At 38.9% G+C, this 22,016-nt stretch overlaps 1 pseudogene; it reads right to left on the bottom strand.

The window, feature by feature from the left end:
* Positions 1–2,635: 2,635 nt before the first annotated feature.
* On the bottom strand, positions 2,636–13,724 carry LOC114291261 (uncharacterized; annotated as a pseudogene).
* Positions 13,725–22,016: the final 8,292 nt, after the last annotated feature.

Below are 22,016 nucleotides of genomic sequence, written 5' to 3'. Positions count from 1 at the left end.
ACGACACCAAGATTGTTCAAGGACTATCAAAAATTTGGTTTGATGGATAAAGCCAACTGCAGAAGAATAAATAATTTTTATAATATCAAGCGCACGATGATTTGAGACTTAAAATTTGCACATAAGCATCATAATTTTGCCTGATAACACTCCACAGCTTTATCAAGGTTGTCACGGTCTTTGTATATCACTCCTAAATTGTTGCATGCCTCTGCACAATGAGGATTGAAGTGGAAAGCAAGTTCATAAAACACAATTGCCTGCACAGATATTAAATAACTATTCTCAAGTTCTAGATTTGAAATGCATCAAATTTCTCATTAAAGCAACTAATAGAAAGGAAGAAAATGAACGATGATTGCAAAAAGGAAAAAAAATAAAATAAAGATAATGTACTTTCTAGTAGAGAATAATGTTTGAGGAGATCAGTTTCATTCATGTGAAGTTTGCTTCAGAATGAAAGACATGAAAAGAAGAGAGATAGAGAGACTCAAAAGTTTTATTTCCTACAAATTTACCATGTCAAACTTTAGCATTTCCCCATATGCAATGCCTAGATTATACATGGCATCAGCATAGTGCCAATTATAATACAGAGCCTTCTTGTAGTATTCCACACCTTGGTCAATGTCTCCCTCCAATTTAACCTGAATATATCATGAATTCACAATTTAAAAAAAAAAAAATTGTGAATGATAAAAAACCAGAACAAAATTATTTCTACAAGCAAGTGTTTAATGTAGGAAGATAAACTATTACAAACGATCCTTCGAGTTTCTCTCCTTCTTCCTTAATATAATCCATGTTTATTATGGGGGAATTTTGGCACTATTGCACTATGTTGTTTCTCAAGACCCCTATAGGTGAACACTAAAAAGTAAAATTTATTTTTGACATCAACTTGTGTCATTTAAATAGATCTAATATGTGTCATTGATGAATAGAAGACTAACAATTATATTGAAGAAACATGAAATGTGTTATGGCACAAAATCACCAAAAAATTGCATCAACTAGAACTAATCTAACATTAGACCATCCAAATTAGTGACCATAGTACTGCCAGGAGTCACAAATCAAAGCCTAAGAAAAAATATGGGTACGAGACACGGACACGACACAGACAAGCAGATACGACATTTTTCCAGAAGTAGGACTAGAACATGTAGAGCACTTTTCCAAAAGTAGGACACATACACATCAAATAATATATTAAAATTTTATTTTACATATGCATATATAATTTTATATAAATTAAATAAAATCACTTTTTTCAATAAATAATTTTTGTCTAAAATAACCATTATACAATTGAATTTTTGTTCTCTAACACGTGGCCAAAAATTGGGCAGGTCGAGGATCTACTACATTAACAAAGCCAACAAGGCACATGAGTCTACAACATAAAAAAAAAAAAATATTCAAAACGATCGCTTTGACTTCTCCCTTTCACAACTCATCTACTACGATTTGTACATTTTGTCTCTAGATGTGTCTCTGCAAGCTCAACTCGAGCAACTATAGCCTCCCCTCCACTGAGGGCTTGGGTTTTGATGAGGTGTCATCAGTCTAGGAAATCAATTCTGATGGAGGCTTTTGCAAGGGCTTCAATCACAATTAGGTGTGGTCATTCTAGGGCATCGATCGCAATGGGGGCTTCGGCGAGGGCTTCAATCATGATGGGTGCTTCTATATAGGGCTTCAACAAGTGTTTTAATTGTGGTTGTTAAAGCCTTCGATCTAGGGTTCCAATAACACTGGCATCAATTGCAACGAGAGTTTGTTTTATCCATGGTCAGTTTCTTTCAATAAATTTCTTTCTTTTAGAGGGAAAAAATAAATAAATTAAAGCAAGTGTCCGACAATGTGCCTGGTCTTGTCCATCACATGTCTATAATTTAAAAAAATAAAAAAGAAAAATTGGATACTATTTTTCGCTTCTCAAACACAAGTCGGTGACATGTTCGGAAGTATGTGTCTCAGACATCTGGGACAATAATACATGAGATGATAGTGTGTCGGTGCTTCATAGACCAAAGCTAATAATAAAATTATCAGGGGATAGCAAAAGTTCTGCAGGTAACTATGGAATGCAGTTTAGCATGTGACTAATTCAACCCTATGTACACAAGCAGAACCTGAAAACAGATGAAAGTAAAAATTGAAACATATAAGAGTAAAAAAGGAGAGAGAATACAATATAACAAAGATGGAGGAGCAAGAGAATATAATATAAAAAAGGAGAGCCCTTTGACATATATAAAGAAAACAAGAGATATGCTAATGACCAACCAATGGGTGGTCATCAGTCATAATGTATGTGTAAAAAGTGTAGAAAATGTATAAAAAGTGTATAGAAATGTGTAAAAATGTTTAAGAATACAAGGAAAGTGCATCGGAATTTTAACTATTTTTGCATTATTTTCACCTTAAACACCCATATGGCCATGCATTACCCAAAAACAAAGGGCAATGTGGAAGACAAGAAAAGAGAAAGGGATTTGCGTGCAGCAGTTGCCAGCAACAACCAAAAAGATCAAGTGCCAGCAAAAATTGTAGAGAGATGAACTTTGAAATCTTTAATGACAGGAAAACAAAAGTCATAAAAGCAGTTAGAATTACCATATAATCTGCATCAGTTCTCCTTGTCAACCTGCTTTCCAAATTTCCTTAGTGCGAGTGAATATATCTCTTTTCTTCGCATGGAATATCCTCCAGCAGCCAACTTGACTGCCTAGATGCATGTAATCATAAAAGTTATTGGCTCAAAAATAATATTAATGTAGAAGACAATGTACTTGTGAAAGGCTAGCCCACAGCAAAATAACTACTCATTGGGTCAAATTTCCTATACTACTATCAGATCAATCATCCTTCAGACAGGAATCTTATTTTCAAAAATCAAACAAATTGTAGCCAATGCTTTTCTCTAACATCCAAAAAGAGAAGTTTCACTTCAAGCCAACAATGCAATTATCACACTGACAATGCACTCCATGAAATCAATCACTTCATATATTCCTCACAAACTAGTGAAGAATAAGACATGATTAGCTTGAACATTTAACATAGACCATTGGCCAAAGCATACAATCTCACCTCCGACATACCAAATAAATATAGCAAATAGGCTTTACATCATCAAAGAATTGGTACTAAACACCTTATTTTTTGAATTGGCTAACTTACTAAGCATACCCAAGAGAATTCCTATGTTGTTCGTTAAATGGTTAGCAACATGATTTAAGTTTGAGAAAACAAAAAAGTTATTTTAAAGTTAGAAAATAGGATCTAAAGCTTTGGCAGAATAAGAATCTGTGGCGTATAAATTTAGCAAAATTAAATGTAGGAATGAGACTAATAAAACTTGGCGGCTAAGACTTAAAAGTGACCATTTCCAATTTCTTTTATCTATTATTGTCCACAAGAAAAGAAAGATTGCAGAGGACATTCCCTGTTACATGGACTCTTCTACTTCTTCTAAAGTATCCGTGTCTACCGGATATGACAAAGATAAGGGTGTAGGACATGTGTCTCCCAAATCCTCAAACTTTTTGTGATATTTGAAGAATAAGAATTTCACATTAGCTAGTAAAGAAACATTTGTAGCTCTAACATAGATAAGAGATGAAAATTCTGTATTTTCTCTAAATTCTATTTAATTTCAAGTACATTTTAACATAATTTACCACATCTTATTCAAGAATATTATACAATATGCAATATATGTGTCCATGACGAGTCCTCATTCTCATATCCAACTTTTGGATACATATCCCTCTTTTGGATACATATCCCTATATCCTCAGATTTAGATTTACAAAGGTCTAATACTTAGACACACACACATACACCCCTAGTACTTGTAGCCGAGTCCATGTAACATAGGACATTCTCATAGAATAAGGCTAGGATCGATATAAATAAGTGCTTCTAGAGTGATGTGTAACGTAGAAGTAGTGAAAAATGAAGGGGAAGTTTTATATGGCAAGCATGATACCACATTGCACATTCCTTTCTCCTTAGATTTAATCAGCCCCTCCAATTATGCCATAAGTTTAAACTTTACCTAGTATAATCTGTTCCTACTCATAGAATAGATAAGATAAAGTAACATTTTGGTTTCACAAACAATACCCCTTTGCAAACTCATAGAAGCACTTATACACTAGTAAAGTTCCTAATGACCAATAAAAGTCCAAAATGAGCATCACTACATCAGTTTCCTTCATATTCTTGTGAAATGATACATATAGTGGGAAGGATGCCAGCAAGTGACCCTGCAAATGCAACCATTAGTTTTAACTCTTCACAGATTTAAATATACACTGCAAACAGAAAAAATAGAATACTGACGAAAGACATTGCCCTCCAGAGATTAACTCTCTCAGTTCATTCTCAAGCTGAGACTCAGATGGAGCTTTCACTACACAATTTGCCTTTCCTTCAATCAAGAATGTGATTTCTCCTTTTGGTTGGCGAGTCAAGAATGCTCCTTTGGCTTTTTCCAAAGTTCCACACCAAAACTATAAAGGCATGATCTATATTAGTAAATCAAAAGAGAACAACACCTGCAGACATGCTGACATGACCAACAGTGAAAATATGTTTATCCACTTACATACCATGATTGTCACAACATACTAACATGTCTAAGTCATTAAAAGAGTATCATTGTAGTATTATAGTCAAGTAAAATATGGGACTAAATATTTTGAAGGGTATCAATTGGGAGAAACCACTGACTTCATAAATGCATCCCAGATTTGCAGGGTATATAACCAGCAACATAGTGAATTTCTAGAAAAACCATGTGCAACCAACAACAATTATCAAAGAGAACAGAAACTATAGCAAATAACTTAAAATGCAAACCCACCTCTTCATGTATTTTTGTCATCTCTTGAGCTATGGCACATTTTCTGCAAAACATCAAAACAACGGTCATAACTAATCCTCAGGCAGCGTGCATCTTTTGGTTAAATGGAGAAGAAATGATAGGAATATATAGAAAACATAGGAGCCAAAATCTTGCACTGCCAATAAAAGTAAATTTATAAACCAAAATTTATTTAGTTAGTCCCTTCCTCCCGCCTCCCGCCCCCAGGGGGGTGCCCCTAGGGAATCTATGACTACACATTTATACGGTTCTCGAGTGAGTTATGACTGCGACTGCGTCATAGTGAAAACTTATTAGGATTGACTTTTATTCCTTCTTATTTTGATGTAATAAGTGATTTAACTTTAACACAAGGCAACACAAAGATGTCAAGAAGGTCGAGAAGAATGTGGCTTGAATTGATGAGGAACTAAGCAAGGGCCTATAAAACAATGGGGAATCTAGCTCTTGATAGAGCTTATAGACATAAATGGTGAATGGATTTGTGTGCACAATCCCAACAACATATACAAACTTCATTTAATTTGGTTGAATATCTAATTCCTTCATGCAAACAGTTGTCCCAATACCAACAGTTTCCAACGTCATTTTTCCAACTGTACTTGGAATACTAGAGAACATTCATTAATCCAGGTATTTAAAAGATGAAAATACATCAAAGTAAATGAAAGACCAAAGCAAAGGGTCAACTAATAAGCTCACCAATCCTTATCAAGTGATATCTCTGAATAGATATAGTAAATGAATTTTTACAGTGTTAATAGATATAGTTTGCTTGAAATATTTCTCAAAATTAAATTCACAATACTTTAGCTTTGCTTGATCTAAGAAAATGATGATTATTTCTCAGCAATCCTTCATGTGTTGCACAGAGTTGTGATCTCTTAGAACTACAAGAACAAAACAAAATGCCTAAAGAACACATAGAACGTAACACTATAATGCCAATGTTCAAAGAAAAAATAAGCTTGCCCTCTGAAACAAACTGGACTGGACCTAGACACGTCCATCTCTTACTAGATTAAGAACAAGAAAGGGCAAGACCATGGCATATGCTTAACAAGCTGACATGATAAGTTCACACACATCCTCATTTTTTATGTAACTAATTTAGTAGTCATCCAAGACATAAATACGCAATGAAAACATTTTAAAATGAAACTTAAATCATATCAAAGATACTGTAACATAAATTTTTTATATTAAAAAGAATTTTCTAGTCCCTCTACTATTTATAAAAACTATTCTCCCAAAACCAAACCAAGCATACCCAGAATATCTGTGTTGCTACTTCCTTTGCAGATACAATCAACCTCTCCTTCCTTGATCCGGTATGTTTGGGCAGAAATCCAACTACAGACAACCAACAATACATATGATATTAGCTACTAGCCTACCACTATCCCCAAATTGTTGCCAACACTAAGGGCGTCGAATTCATGAGCAACTTACCAAATGTAAACTCGTCAGTAGCAAACCCTGAGGTAGAAAGTGCAGCAACAAAAGCAGAAGGACCAGGGATAGGAATAACAGGAATATTTTCATCCATACATAACTTAATCTACATCAAGTTTCCAAAATATATTGTTTATGTCCATATCAATTAATTAACCCATGAAGCATCCAATTAAACTGTCATCTCGACTAAAATCTGAGTTCCTTTCAAACTTTTAGAGGACACATTACAAATTAAAGTTAGCAATATTTTTGAATTTACAATTTTAAGGTCATATTATTGCAAAAAGATTATTTAAAAAACCATTAGAATGAAAGTTGTGATTGTTTCTGGGATCCTAGATCTTAAGAGATTTGGTTTATCCAAAAGGAGCATTACATGCTTTCAATCTATGTGAACTAGAGAAAATACCAAATTGATTGTCAATTATTACAATATAAAATTTAGTAAACCAAAATAAAAGAAGAAAATAAATTAAAGTGTACGAGTGTGTGGAAATTACAAACAGTTGTCTTCCCCTGCTATATTTGTGCGCTATATTAGCAGACTAGGGTGACCAAATCAGTCGAACAATCAAACATAACCAAAAAAAATAAAAAAATTACATCAACAAAGAGTATAGGATTAATGTGTGCAGGAATGAAGTGTGGTAAAGTCCATGATAGCATATGGAGGTGTATATATATGCTCTAGTACTGTGATGTAAACCTTACAAGCTAACAATAAGGATTCAAATGTAATGCAGTCGAGTAGAGATTGACATGACAGCCGTCATTTTTCCAAAGGAGAACATTCAGTTCTTCTCATCACAAACAAACAGAAAATTATAACATGCTCACCAATTCCATACCAGGATCACTTATGCCTGGTGTTCCTGCATCACAGATTTGGGCCACAATTTCACCCTGTTGCAATCACTTCAGAACTGCTTGTTCTCTTTGAGACTCATTGAATTTATGATAACTTAGCTGAAAATCTAAAGCTTACCATTAGAAAGAGAATAAGAATGCCAAATATCAGTTAACGATATCGAACAAAATCGATAAACCTATTCCCAGTTCAATTCCTTCCTAAATCTAGTTCAAGAACCTGGAATTCCCTTAGGGTTCTCTAATTTTAGATTCAAGAATTTTTTTTTTTAATTTCTTTTTATACAATCACAACTAAGTTAAAGGATCCTAATTTTTGTAACAGAACAACAATTGTTTTAGATTAACAAATTTTTTAAAAAAAAATTGTGTTCAACCCATTAAAGAATCCAATTTCACAATACGCAATTAACATTGAACATATTTTTCCCAACTCAGATTCAAGAAGTTTATAAAAAAAAGAATAGATTCACAATCTAAAACAATACAGTCGCGTGCTTTCAAAATTAATTCAAGAACCTAGAGTTCCTTAAGGTTCTCTAATTTTACATAATTTTGGAGTTGCTCAATCAAAACCTTGATTTTTCAGTGAATATCCCCAAATCAAAACCCTAGTTTGAATCTACAAACCTGATTGAATGGTGGAAGTGTTCTTCTTCGCGTGCGTTCGTCTCTTCCGTCTCCTTTCGGCCGTCTACTGTCTGCATCGTTACTTCTCTTTCTTCGTTCTTTTCTTCTAGCTTAGAGCTCTGTCTATGTGTATTTTCTTTGTCCATCTTCTCCTTCTCACTCGTTGTTATGTCGTTTGGGGTTTGGGTTTGGGATTTGGGGTCTGAGAGAGAGAGAGAGAGAGTGAGGGTTTTGAAGAGTTTTTGTAGAGAGATGAAAAAAAGAGAGAGGTGGGTTTGGGATTTGGGGTCTGATGGAGAGAGAGGGTAGGGGTTTGAAGAGTTTTTGCAGAGACATGAGGGTTCAAACCCTCTCTCTTCTCCCTCTCTTCTAGTTTTATCCGATTACAGCTTTCTATCTTCCTTAACCCAATTAGAACCCAAACAATTTGATAAAAAAAAAAAAATTCTAATATATTTTTGGTCATTGGCGCCACATGTATCTCATTTTGGCACTTTTTTAATTTTCAGTCGTACCATTCGCGGTATAAATTATGTGCCGTAAAAAGTATAATATTTTAAACGGTTGACATTTTGTGCGTCGTAAAAAGTATAATTTTTAACGACTAGTTGTTTGTATGTCGTGGAATGTTCAATATTTTTAACGGCTATTGTATGCATGTCATTTATAGTTAATGTATTAACGGCATGCCATATGCATGCCATAGAAATGTTTTATTATTTACGGCTAACATTGCAAGCCGTAAAAAAATCATCGTTATTAGCATTCACGACCTACGCAATAGACATGTCGTGGTTGGGAAATTATTTACGACATGCAAAAAAAACAAGTCGGAAAAGTGAGAAACCACGGCTTGCATTTACTGTATGTCGTTGATGTGAAACCGTAAAAACCCAGTTTTGTTGTAGTGAAAAAAAAAGGAGGGAATTTTAAGAGGGAAATGTCCACCGCCGATCAGCAGATCACCCCAAAAAAATAAATAAAATAAAATATTCAAAACAATTTTTAGATTTGTTTTTTTTTTAAAGAATTAAAAATAATTTCAGAGCAGTAAAAATCAAAATTATATTTTTAAAATTTTTAAAAATATTTATGACCTAAAAAGATTAAAAAAAATTTAGATTTGTTTTTTTTGAAAAAATTAAAAATAATTTGAAAGCAATAAAAATCAAAATTATATTTTTAAAATTTTAAAAAGTATTTATGACCTAAAAGATAAAAATATACAAAAATAATAAGTTTTTTTTTTTTTCACCCAATTTTTTTTTTAGTTTTTTAGGGAAAAAAAATTTGAAACTAGTTTCTAAAAATAAAAACAAATATATCGAAATTAATAATCTAATCATATTCTTTGAAAAAGTTTAAATTATCTCAAATTAGTCATCTCAACTTAAGAGTGTGTTTGGGCTCAATGGGTTCATTTTGTGATCTAATTCAATGATCATTTTAATTTTACAATTCAGTAACTAAAATATTTAAGACTCGTTCAAAAATTATAATAAAAAACACAAATCACTAAATCACATCATTCCACTAGTAAAACTTTTACCGATGAATAGTGTCATTTTTGCTAAATGGTTAACTCTTTGCCCACCCCAACTTGTTGTCGCCAAAAGTACGCACACTAATAGCAATGCTCATTGTGTTGCTAAAACATAAGCCTCGTAGGTAAAAGTTTTGAAATTTTGGCACCAACCAAAAAATTTGGCGCTAAAATAATGTTATGCCTTTTTAGCAACGGCAACAAATTGCGTCGGTAAAGGTATACTTTTACCAACAAAATTGATCATTGCGTCACCAAAAATATACTTTTGGCGATGAAAAATTGACGTCGTCGCCAAAAGTAGTCGCCAAAAGTGCAATTTCTTGTAGTGTCTGTAAAATCTGTTGGGCCTAAGGCCAATTTGTAAACTCTGTTGGCCTAAGGCCGATCTGTAAAATCTATTAGGCCTAAGGCCGTTCTGTATGTTACTGGGCTTGAAATCACTCTGTTTAAATATTGGGCCCAAGGCCGTTCTGGAAATAGCTGCAAAATAAGATTAATCATATGTTCTCTACAATTATATACATTATAGTTCAAGTTAATCATTACATTGTTTAAGTACTATTATTCATTGAGCTTCGCTCATTCCGTGTTATGTCCGTCTCTGTAGGTACTCAAACCGGAGGTCAGTCCTAGTCCGGCTTAGACCACTCGTCTTTTGCTCATTACACCACAACCAAACGTTTAGACGAAGCTCATTCATTTTCGCGGAGTCCTTGCGGAGCTTTTAGCTTAGTGCACTGAATCTTTTGCCTGATGTTGTAAAACATGATATACTTCCCTCATCATAGTTTTGTTACATCCGCAGACTCGGGAGTGGGTCAGTATATTTGTATATATATAATTATGTGTGTGCTTATCATACGTTAAATTACCTGACATAAAGTGTTTGATCCTGGCATGTTAATATTAGCTCAATGGATGTTATTTTGCATTGTTAAATGCTTTCGTTCAGGCCCCATACGTTATACATATTGAATTTGATGTCCGTCTCTGAAGCAATCATGCCCAAACTTTTAGGGGCGGGTTTGGGGCGTGACAGTCCATCTTTCCAATAGAGGAGTTTTCACTTTTGGACTTAATCGGTTAAAGGACTTATCAGTTATCTAAAATGAGTAAACAAAACGAATCGGAGTAAAACATGCCAAGATAACATGTTTGTGTTGCATTGCATGTGTTTAGATAAAACGTTAATCCAAACACAAGGAATGTGGCACCTTTCATACTCAAAGTGATGAAACGTGCTACATTTCTTGGTCGCCAACCCTCTTGATCATGCACGATAGAGGTGGAGGCTCTTATGTCTTGTTTGTGCATTCACTAACATTGTGCGAGCTTGGCTCTTTGGCCATCGTGCATTGAGATGCATGATTGGTGGCTTGAGAGTCGAGTACTACGCTCTTTTGAGCTTGAGAAATGATAAGGAGAGTAGTTGCACACACATTTCCTTTTAAATGCATTGTTGTGCTTTTGTTGATCTCTATTGCAGCAAAGTTGGGATTCTGTACAGGGAAGTTGCCGGCCGGCCACTTGCACTAGCCTGTCGACTGCTTGTACTGGCTGGTCGACCAGTTGAGGTAGCCTACCGACCAGTTGAAGTGGCCAGCCGGCCACTTGCACTAGCCTGCCGACTTCTTGTACTGGCCTGTCGACCAGTTGAGGTAGCCTGCCGACCAGTTGAAGTGGCCAGCCGGCCACTTGCAGCAAAATTTTCCAAAATGCTCTTGTTTTGAAGCAGATGCAACCTGAAAGTGTGTTCGATGCTCTGAGGTCACCGCAAGTGCAAACAAAAACAACTTATGGCAAGGCAATGCATTTCCGGGCGAAGCAAACCGAGCATGCATGTCTCCCTCCCCCGAGGCCATTTTGTAATTAATTAGTTAATGTGTTTAGCTGATTCAATTCATCTTTGTAATATTCTAATTAGCTTAGATTAGCTAGTTATTCAATTTCATTTGGTTTGTAATTAATTAGCTAAAATAGTTAGTTAATTAGTTGGTTTATAATAGTTAGCTTAATTAGCGTAGCTAGTTAGCTCTCTTTCATTCGAACCCTCCGTCGAGAGGGCAAATGTTGTAATAAGTGTGCGTGTGTGTGTGAATGTGTTCCAACTCCACGTCTTTCTCCCTTTTACTTATCAGGTTTTGATGGTTAGTTTAGGGCATATTTTGATTAGCATACCTTACGCTATGCATGTTTGCATCATTCATTTATATTGCATGCACCAGGCTCGGCGCATCATTCAAACTGCATTGTATTTCAATACCTATTCGAATATATGTATCAAATGTCGCATTCATATGTCATGATTAGGTAGCCGAGCCTACTTAGTTGCATTTTGCATGTGTTTCATTAGGCATTTTAGCATAGTTAGGATCATGCACATTTCTTACTAGCTTCCTGTCTTTGCTCGGAGTACACTGTAAGTGTTTTCGCTTTAGCATCCTTGCATGAGTGTGGGTGATTGCCATGATAGCATGTTTGCTATGAGGCTATGTGTTTATATGCTAAAGTGCTTGAATGCCTGTGGATGAAGGTTTCATTAATTGAATTGGAACAATTCATCAAAATGTGAGTTTTAAGCCCACCTTGTTTGGTGGCAAATCTGCATTTCTAAGACCACTTGAGGGTGGCAAATTCAAACCATTTTCACAAACAAACATGAGATGTTTTGTTCCAAATCGAGTGATTTAGTCTATACTTTTATCATGTGCGCATCACGTAGTAAATTAGCTAAATAACCGGAACAAGAACACATGTGTTTTCAAAACAACATATCATGTTTAGTAGAGGCCGATCTTTCATCGGGCGAGCGGGGGTGCTCATTTCAGGACCTTCCCGTCTCGTACCCAAGTTCCCGAGCCCAGGCAACTTTGGTGATGATGGACACGTGGCCCACGAGTCAGGGTTTCCTAAATTTCCCAAATAAAATATTTAGGTGGCGACTCTGAAATCTGGCAAGGCAGTCCATGTTTGGCGTTTTTTGATTAAAATCAATTTTCCAAAATGATTTGTCGGATTTGGACTCTTTGGTGATTTATCAGTCTTACATTGCACTTTGTGAGATTAGATTCAGAACCGTGACAGGAGTTCGGACTGTAGTAGCTAGAATCTAATTCGCGCCCAGTCCGAAAAGGGGGGCGCGTGGAGAGAGTTCGGGCGGTCTACAGTTTTTGGCGACTCCGTTGGGATTTAGAGAACTTGACTCTAACATCATGATATGTTGTTTTGTTTACACTTATGTGTTTCTTTGCATTGCATTTGCATTGGTGCGCCTAAGTCACAGTGTTTGCCATCTACTATTCCTGAACGGTTTGCCAAAGCCTTGCTTGGAAAAGCATGCCATAAGGTTGACCGATTACAGGCTCTGCCACGATGGGAACACAAACCTTGGTTTTGCCGAGGCACCCTCTTTGACCATTCGACCTAGTTGCATATCGGAAGCCTTAGAGACTGTTCCAAACTAGGACAGGTTGCTTACCCGAATATAGGTTGTTTGAAACTGCATGCATGCGTAGTGAAACCCTAGCTCCTGACAAGATAGGACAGGGAAACCTTACCCCACCATAGGGGTGTTTTGGCTCTTACTTGCTTGATATGTGCTTTTAGGGTGTGTCTCTACAGGAATGCAGGTATCAGTTTGCAAGTCTGGGTATCAGTCTGAGGACATCAGTGTTTGAGGGTATCTATTTTGGGGCAAAATTTAGTAGAGAGCACAGTCATTTAGCTATGCGCATACCTGTTCTAGTGAAATTGGGCTGAGATGCTGGCTGCTTTCTCTTTTGTAGGGGCAGTCTTGGAGCCGTAGCTTTAGAAGGCTCCAATATCCCCCGAGTGCATTCGAATTGTGTTGATAGATTTTGCCAGGTCAGAGATTCAATTTAAGGAAAACCAGTGTTTCTGAGGCAAGGCAAAAAAGGTCAGTCAGGCATAGATCGCCGATTCAACAGTTGCCAATTTAGCAGTCCTTATTTGCGTCACCTATGCACAGTCAGGCCCAGGGTACTGTTTTTACTTCAACAAGACAATCTTCACCGAAACAGATAGATCAGCACTTCTTAGACAGTATGAGTATAGAAGACATGATGCATCAGCTGCAACAGACTATGGAGGCCATGTAGCGGGATGTTGCCTGCCAAGCGGAGGTTACCATCCGCCAGACCAAGGTTGTGGCCAGCAAGCTGAACTCAATGCCAAACTTCAACAACAACAGCAACAGCAACAAACACAATAGGGAACAACTTCTGCATCCCACCCACCACCAGTAGAAATTCCTGCACCGAGGGCTTCCGTCCCAGTAGCCAATGTCCAGGAGAATGCAGACATCCCCGTGGATCCCACTCCACCTTAGACTTCCAAAGTACAGGCCTACCAAACCGAGGCCCCCTTTGAGTTTGAAGTTGACCCGACTGCATTAAAATTGAGCAAGCTTGAGAAGCTATTCAAAAGGGCCCAGGGCGTTAACTCCATCCCAGACATCGAGGACAGTTACACTGATTCGGTGGTGACATTGCTGGACAGGTTCAAAATGCCTCACATAGATTGCTTTGATGGCTCGGGCGATCCGATGGTTCATTTGAGGCTGTTTTCTGATATTCTGCGCCCGATGGGCTTGACGAGACTCCAGAAATTATCTCTCTTCGGTCGGACCCTGTCGGGTATTACAGCCATCTGGTATGTGAAGTTGGAGGATTCTATGAAACGGAGTTGGGAGGAGACGGCCGAGGCTTTCGTCGCCCAGTATTCATACAACACGCAAATTGAGGTCATAACTCGTGATCTTGAGGCGACTTGGCAGGAGCCAAAGGAGGGATTTTCTGATTTTGTTACTCGATGGAGGGCCAAGGCCTCCATGATGATAACTCGACCACTCGAGAAAGATCAGATAAGAATGGTTGTTCGCAACCTACAACCTAAGTTGATGCAGAAGATGATCGTCTTACCCCTCCCCACCTTTGCTGACTTGCATGAAATTGGGGTACAAATTGAGGATGCTATGAAGCAAGGTCTGATTGACCACAAAAGGGAGTCACCCAAGAAGGGTTATACACGCAGTTTGAATGTGACCACCAGTGGTGATGCAACTGCAAGATCTTCTGAAGTTAGAAAGGTCACCACCACTCCGAAAACAACCACTCCCTTTGTTGGTACGTCCAATCCAAACCCCCAAACTTCAAACTATCTACCACGAGGAAAGAGGGTTTTCACCCCACTTTATGTGCCTTTGTTTAAAGCTCTAGGGGTCCTACTTAGGAAAGGACATCTGAAACCATTAGAACAACGGCCTCAACCCGATCCTCTTCCTTCAAAGCATGACCCGGCTAAATACTGTGCCTTCCATCAGCAGTACGGCCATGATACTGACTTTTTCTTAAGACTACGTCATGAGATTCAAGATCTCATTGAAAACAAGGTAATAGCACCTCTAGAAAAACCAAATGTCAATCAAAGCCCTCCACCTAGGCAGGTAAACTTCATCCAAACAATGGCCAACCTATTTGAACCCAGCATATACATCACCCCAGCCCATCCACCCAAGCCTGAGGTGTTTATTCCAGAAAGCACAGAATTGTGCATGATGGATGCGCCTGAACCCCAATCATCTCAAACCCGTGAGCTTACTAATTCTGAGCTAATGAGAATGATTGAAGATCTTCAGAGAATTGTGGCAGATTTAGCCTTTGGGGTTTTGGCTCCATCATCGACCACATCACAGGCCAGAAGGTTCAATCCAAAAGGCTCCTCAATCTTGGGGCAAGCTACAACTAAAAAGGGCCAACCTGAAGTCATCTTAGATCTAGGTGGTGGCATGTCGACAACAACTGGGCTCCGCTCTGATATAGCGACCTGGTCCTTTGACAAAGTGGAGGCAAATGAAAAAACATGGTTGGGGCAGGTATCGATCCTTATGAGCATCTTCAGCGGGCTGTTGAGGCTTTGAAAGCGGAAGGGCTAAACAAATAACAAGTGCTCGCAGTTGTTTCAAAGACTGTGGATGACACTTTTGCCACTCAGAATGAGAGCAGTCTGAATCAAGGGGCAAGCCGGGAGAAGGGCTGTCGTACCAGAAACACCCCCTTCAGCTCCAATCCTACACTCAGAAGAGATCATCAAATCTAGCCAGCACCTGCCAACCCCTTTGCTGGTACATCCAACACTCTGCAGACCTCGAAGTACCCACCTCAAGGTTGGAGGGTCTTCAATCCCCTCTACATGACTTTGTCCAAAGCTCTCCAAATCCTCGTTGGACAAGGCCATCCCAAACTCCTTGAGCCTCAGCCTCTCTCGAATCCCCTTCCAGCTAAACGTAATGCTGCCACTTACTGTGCCTTCCATCAACAAACTGGTCATGGTACTGACATGTGCTTTTGTCTTCGCCATGAAATACAAGATCAAATTGACAACGAGGTCATCGTCGCACCGGGCTCTGCAAAGTCTATCGGCACTGGATCAATGAACTTGGGGGATAATGTGACTATGTGATCGGGGGATGAACCACCTGCAGATGGTGCTGAATTTACTCCAAATATGGGGATGGCATGCACTGTTTTGAGTAATGTGCAAATGCTGTTTACTTTATTTTCTGACTTGGGTATTGGGTCAGTCTTGTTGTGTTGTATTGAGTCAGTCTTTTTGTACTGAGTCAGTCGAGTCTATCTAGTTGTATTGAGTCAGTCCTGTTTTGTTAGAGTCGGGTGATTTCGGGGGTGTTACCTCGGACAACACTATCTCGTTTTGTGTTTGTCTTTTGCACTCTTTCTTTAGAGTTTGTTTCTGTCATGAAGCCAGTTGTGCCAAAAGATCTGAATATGAATGATAGTGCTTTTCACCTACTTCTCTTCTACTTTTAGCCCAGTTGTGCCAGAAGATTTGAATGAAACGGCAGAGATTTTCACCTACTCTTCTGTGCCTTTAAATCATTGCATTGACCTAAGTTTTTCAAAACTTTTTTTAACAATGCATTGAAAACAAAGAGGGAGGAATTCCTCGGGATTTACAAAAAATTGATCAACTGAGAGGAAGAGAGGCGTGCTAAGCCCTTAATGAATGAGATCATGTTTGTTAATGTGAGTACTGGGAAGGATCCTAGCTTGATCTAGATTGGTTCTACATTGTCTTCAGCGCGAGCGACTAGTCGCTTTCTTAAAAGATTTCAAAAAAATGTTTTGCGTGGTCTTGCGAAGACCTGTGTGGAATTGATCTTGAGATTATGCAACATAGGATCGCTCTCAGCCTCAAGGCTTAACCTCTTTTGCTTTCAAACCTTGAACTTGGATTCAGAATGTTCAACGGTCAACCACAATGTGAGGCTTGCATGGCCAGATTTGAAGTATCCCTCGAACTAGGGGCAAGAAGGTCGGATGTGATCAAAGGAAGCTTGCAAAGCTGAATGAAAAGTAGCCCTTAAACTAGGGGCAACAAAAGGTCAGATTTGCTCGAAGATTCAAAAGATGAGTCATTCCGCAAACTAATGAAGACTGGCAAGAAAGCCAAATCCCAAAATGGAGAAAAGAAGAAAGTATTGCTGAAGGACAATTGAGTTCCTATCCGTAACACTAGGGGCAACTTCAACCTCCTATTAGATGGACTTCTACATCACCAGCGAATAGCAACTATTCTCCTGGATTCAGATGGCTTTGAGATCCTACGACCGATAAACATGGAAAAAGTTACACTTTTTTTCTATCCTTGAGAGGCTCGCTGGGTTGAAAACTCGGAAGGGCGACCCAGGAAAAAGTTAGAGCAAGAAAAAGAAGGAAAAAAAAAGAAAAAAATGAAAAAAGAATAAAAGAAAAGAAAAGATGAAAAGAAAAAGAAATGAAAAAAAGAGAAGAAAAGATGAAAAGAAATGAAAAGAAAAGAAAAACAGAGCTCGCAAGGTTGAAAACTCAGAAAGGGCGGCCTTGGCAAAAGTAAGAGCGTAAAAGGAGAGGTTAATACCTGAGTGTACCTTAACTCGGAACTACGTCAGGCTTGATTCCTATCTTTGGGATACGTAGGCAACTTCATTCTGAAGTCTAGCTGTAAACACTTCAAATTCAACTGTCCTATCCATGAGATTGAACGGGTCATCTTTGTCGTTTTTGTATCCAAGTGTTCGGTGGTGATTGTCACTATGAGGGCTGGTTACAGTGTGTTGCGGCGCTATTCAGACAAGAGGCAACTTTCTGTTGCCGTGAGTTACCATTCAAACAAGGGGCAACTTTTCGTTGCTAGATTTGGTGCCGTGCAGTGCCATTCAGACAAGGGGCAATTTTCCATTGTTTTGGATTGGAGGTTGTGCATCTCAAGAGTAGATTCTGTGTTGGTCGAGCAGTGGCCATTTGTAAAAACAAGTTTCGAGAATCTTTAACGAAGTTGACTAATTGTCTTGAAAAGTATTCTATTTTTTCCAAAAATGGATCATTTCTTGGACACAAAAAAGGAAAATTTTCAATGCTCATAACCTAACATGCATGATTTCAAATCAGAAAATCGAACAAGCATGTTAATCTAACTCTCATGTTGGTGAAAATTGTTTTAGCAGAAGTCGAAAATAAAAAAAATGGTCAAAATTATGAACTAGGGGCACAGTTGAGTCAGGTTTTCTGTCTTTTTCCTGTTGTCAGCATACTCGCCAGAAAAGGCACCATATTTGCCAGAAAGGGCACAACTGAAGCTAACAGCAAAAGGGAAGAAAGCTCTCACATCCTCCAAACAATGAGGTATCAAGCCAAGTGCGAAGCGCGAACTGGAACTGGAGCGGGATATTCGGTTCCCTTATCTGGATGATCAAATCACAAATTGGCGTCTGACCTGGAATGGGGACGTAGAAAAAGCAATGTGCGAAACCAATCAATTATATGCCTGGCCGGTGGGACAAGTTGTAACTCACCTTGGTCAAGCTAAGCCAATGGCATCGTCAATCGATGTCAGTTGCAGATCTGCTGTACACCCAACTGTACCACAACCCCCTCTATGGGAAAGTTCACTAGTTGTGAACGAAAGAAGAAGAATCTAGTAGAATACTAGGGGCAAGAGCCCGCAACTTCTTGTTTATCCATTAACTACCTAGGGGAGGGATAAAAAAATAAGAGAGATTGAAGAATAGAGAGATGTGCGCTGAGAGCAAAAGTAAGGAAAGGACTTTTAAGAGAAAAAGAGATTGAGTGCCAAGTGATGTGAGAATCACAAATAAGAAAGGATGGGAAACAATACCCGGAGAAATAGGCTCCTCGTGAACTGAGAGGTCTCCAACTGTGGTACACAACTGAGTGTTGTGTGTGTGTTTTTTGTTTGTCTCGATTCTTGTTTGAGTCGTTTCAAGTGCCAATAGATGTGTTTAGGTTGTCTTACCTTTGTTTTCCATTGTTGAGTCGTGGTGTGCTGTGTTCAGTTGTGGGCTCAATACCCGGTTAAGAACTCATTTCTCAATTTCAATTTCAAAAACAAATCGTTTCAGAGTGCCGTGTCATTCTCCACATATGTGCAAAACAGGATTTGTTCTTTCATAAAACTACAGGGTTCAACCCAGGTCATGTGGGAATAGTAGAACAAGGACCTATCTGAAGCTATATAGGTTCCGGACTGCAAAGTAAAAGAAAATAAGGAAAATCGAAGCATCTGAGTGTGTTTCACCTTCAGCAAATTCCGGGATTGCATTCCGGGTGTACCTTTTCAGGCCTTGTCAGTGCTCCAAAGTATGAGTGTGCCTATATCTGAAGCTCAAGCTCAAGCCTGCTTCAAGCTAGAATGGCGATCAGAAGTGCACTTCCTGAGTACCATTCCTTGCAAGAGGCATCTTGGCTACGCTTGCAATGAGTTCCTAAGAGGCCAACTGCGACGGTGGAAACTAGAGTTCGAATGGCTGATGGCTAGAACGCAAAGTTTGGGATTTTCGAGACTAAAGTCTGGTTTAAATACCCCAGGGTGTATCCCTGACTTGAAATCTATATGGAAGCCCCATAGGTTGAGGTAGCAGGTATGCGCCCCAATTCTGGATACTGAACCAACCTAGTCTGTCACCCCGTTGGAGAATAGGGAAAGTTGTGAACATGGCCAGGAAGAAAGTAGTATCTGTGGCTTGGAAGTATAACCAAGAAAAGCAGAAGACCCCCAACAGCATAAGGCACAATGGTCGTCGTTCATCAACACGAACAAAGTGTATCCTTTTTCACATGTGGCAACTCTTCCGAGAGGTAAATCGGAAGTTGCCTTTGAGTCGTTTTTAGCACACTCGCTTTTGTCGTTGCATAGAATGCGCATTACGTTTATCATTGCATGGAGCATGCATTTTGAATTGTTGCCTTGAACATGCATTACCATGTTTGTGTAAAGTACGCATCATGCATCGATTATACATCGTTGATTATTTTGCATAGAGTATGCCTCCGTTTCATTTCTTGCATGTTGTGCATTAAGCATGCCTCAACATCATGTTATGGTCATCCATCTCGCATGAGACATGCATTGTATTGCATTGTGCTTATAAAGTTTCCTTCTTATGCAGGCACAATATTGTATGTACGGTTGATTTGAAGCTAGCGCAACCAGGCGATATTGGATGTGCGGTTCATTCAGAGAAGTTTCGTTTAAGATTGTTCATCTTGCGTATCTATCGCACATGCTCATTTTGTGTATCTATCGCACATGTTTACTTTGTGTATCTATCGAACATGTTCACTTTGTGTATCCATCGCACATGTTCACTTTGTGTATCCATCGCATTTAATCTCGTATGCCTTAGGCATTGTTGTTCTTTCCCCTCGCGCGCGTGGCGTGTTAGGCCTTCTTTGGTTAAGAGCATTTGAAACGTGTTACAATGCTTATACCACTCCGAAACACTGGGATGTGTCCCTATGTTTCTCCCCCTTTGGTTAAGATCATTTGGAACGTGTTCCAATGCTTACACCACTCCAAAACACTGGGACGTGTCCCTATTTTTCTCCCTCTTTGGTTAAGAACATTTGGAACGTGTTCCAATGCTTATACCACTCCTTTTCCTTTCGTGTGCAACTCGTCGGAATCTTGTTTGAGACCTCGGGTGTGCCCAACGGTTGCTTTTAGTCTTTCTTACATGGTGCGTGGTTAAGATTGCATCATTTTCTCATATCCTTTCTGCATGAACTGTAGTTCGGTTTGTAGTTCCCACGCGTAGCGTGTTTGCTTACGAGTTTGCTGTAGCATTTCTTTGCATAACATTTGCATTCAGATTGTTTCATTACAGCCCTCTTTGTATAATCATAAGTTATGCTCTTGCATCATGCATATCATTTGCATTTTGCCCCAGCCTGAGGGCACATCTATATTGTTATCTTATTTGTTTGTCTGAGTCTTCGGCTTTGTCAAAAATGGGTCGTCTTTGGACTTTGACATTCACTCCCGTCATTTCATGACTTCTGAGTTCTGTCAAAGAGGGGCAACTGTAGACACCACATTTTTGACCAACCTTAAGACTCAGACCTTATCGTTGGTGCACGCGATGATTGCGCATGTTTGTGCTTGTTTCGAGCGCCCAGAGGTCTCGGCAGAGTGCCTTGTCTTTGAGCCTCATAACACTTTGTGTTTTGGCCTTGGTTTTTGGGCCAAACCTTGTTGCCCCTTTGCTTGAGAGAGGGGAAGGGCTGCTGGCCACTTTTGGCATTTGTCGGCCACTTTCCTCCCTTATAGGCCACTTGGATTGGTCGGCCGGCTAGGGGAAATGGCCGGCCGGCCACCTTAACTGGCCAGCAGTCACTTTTTCTCCTTTTTAGATCTTTTTGAGCCAGCTGTGGCTCACTGAACTCATCCTCTATACACGTGTATGGAGGGATGGAGCAAGCCTTTTGGCTTGTTTGCTCTATATAAGGCGAGCTTCCTCTCCCTAATTAAGGGTTCAGATTTTTTAGAGCAAAAAATCTACTCTCTCTCTTGAGTTCTCTCTCTCTCTCTCTCTCTATGTATATATATTTTTGTGCTTGAAAGGGCTTGAAAGTGGAAATTCTTGGTGCATTTGCAAAGGGACTCTTAGCCAAACACCACCGTCATTGAGCTGAGGTGCTTGTAGGTCATATTTGAGTTCTAAAAGTTGGTTTTGGGCTCAAAAACTTGCTGTTATTGCTGTGCTCCAAGGTTGAGGCCTACATCCTTTTTAAAGCTTTATTCTAATTGCTTATTTGGCCACCTTTGCATGCTATTTTAGGCCTTTCTTGCAACTACAAAAACCTTTGTTTTTAAGCGTTTAAAATTGTTGTTTGAGGCCTTGTTTGAGTTAGGGATGGTGTACCCCCTTTTGTGGCTTATTTTGCTTTGCTTTGTGCTATCTTCTAAAGCCTTTGAGATCACCTTTACTTGGCCTTTTAACCACTAAATTCCATAGGAATTTCAGTGGTGGAAAGTGGGTTTTGGGACCACAAAATAGGAGGGGGTGGTCCCCCCTCCTCTTGTCTTGTTAGCATGTGTTGTTGGCCTCAAACTTGAGCATGCTTTTCTTCCATCTCTTGACTTGATCTAAGCATGTTTTTGTGAATTTTTGGACTTGCTATAACTCTGTCTTTGGCTGGTTTGGTCACCTCTTGAATGATTCATACACTTGTAGTGTAAATCCTACTTGGTAGCCTAACATGCTTCATGCCTTAGCCTATAATTCTAGCATGCTTT

The sequence above is a fragment of the Camellia sinensis genome, chromosome 9 (genome assembly GCF_055761805.1).
Source record: "Camellia sinensis isolate YWXY chromosome 9, ASM5576180v1, whole genome shotgun sequence".
NCBI lineage: Eukaryota > Viridiplantae > Streptophyta > Magnoliopsida > Ericales > Theaceae > Camellia > Camellia sinensis.
The sequence above is the reverse complement of the archived record's forward strand: the minus strand, read 5'-3'. Positions and strand labels throughout refer to the sequence as shown.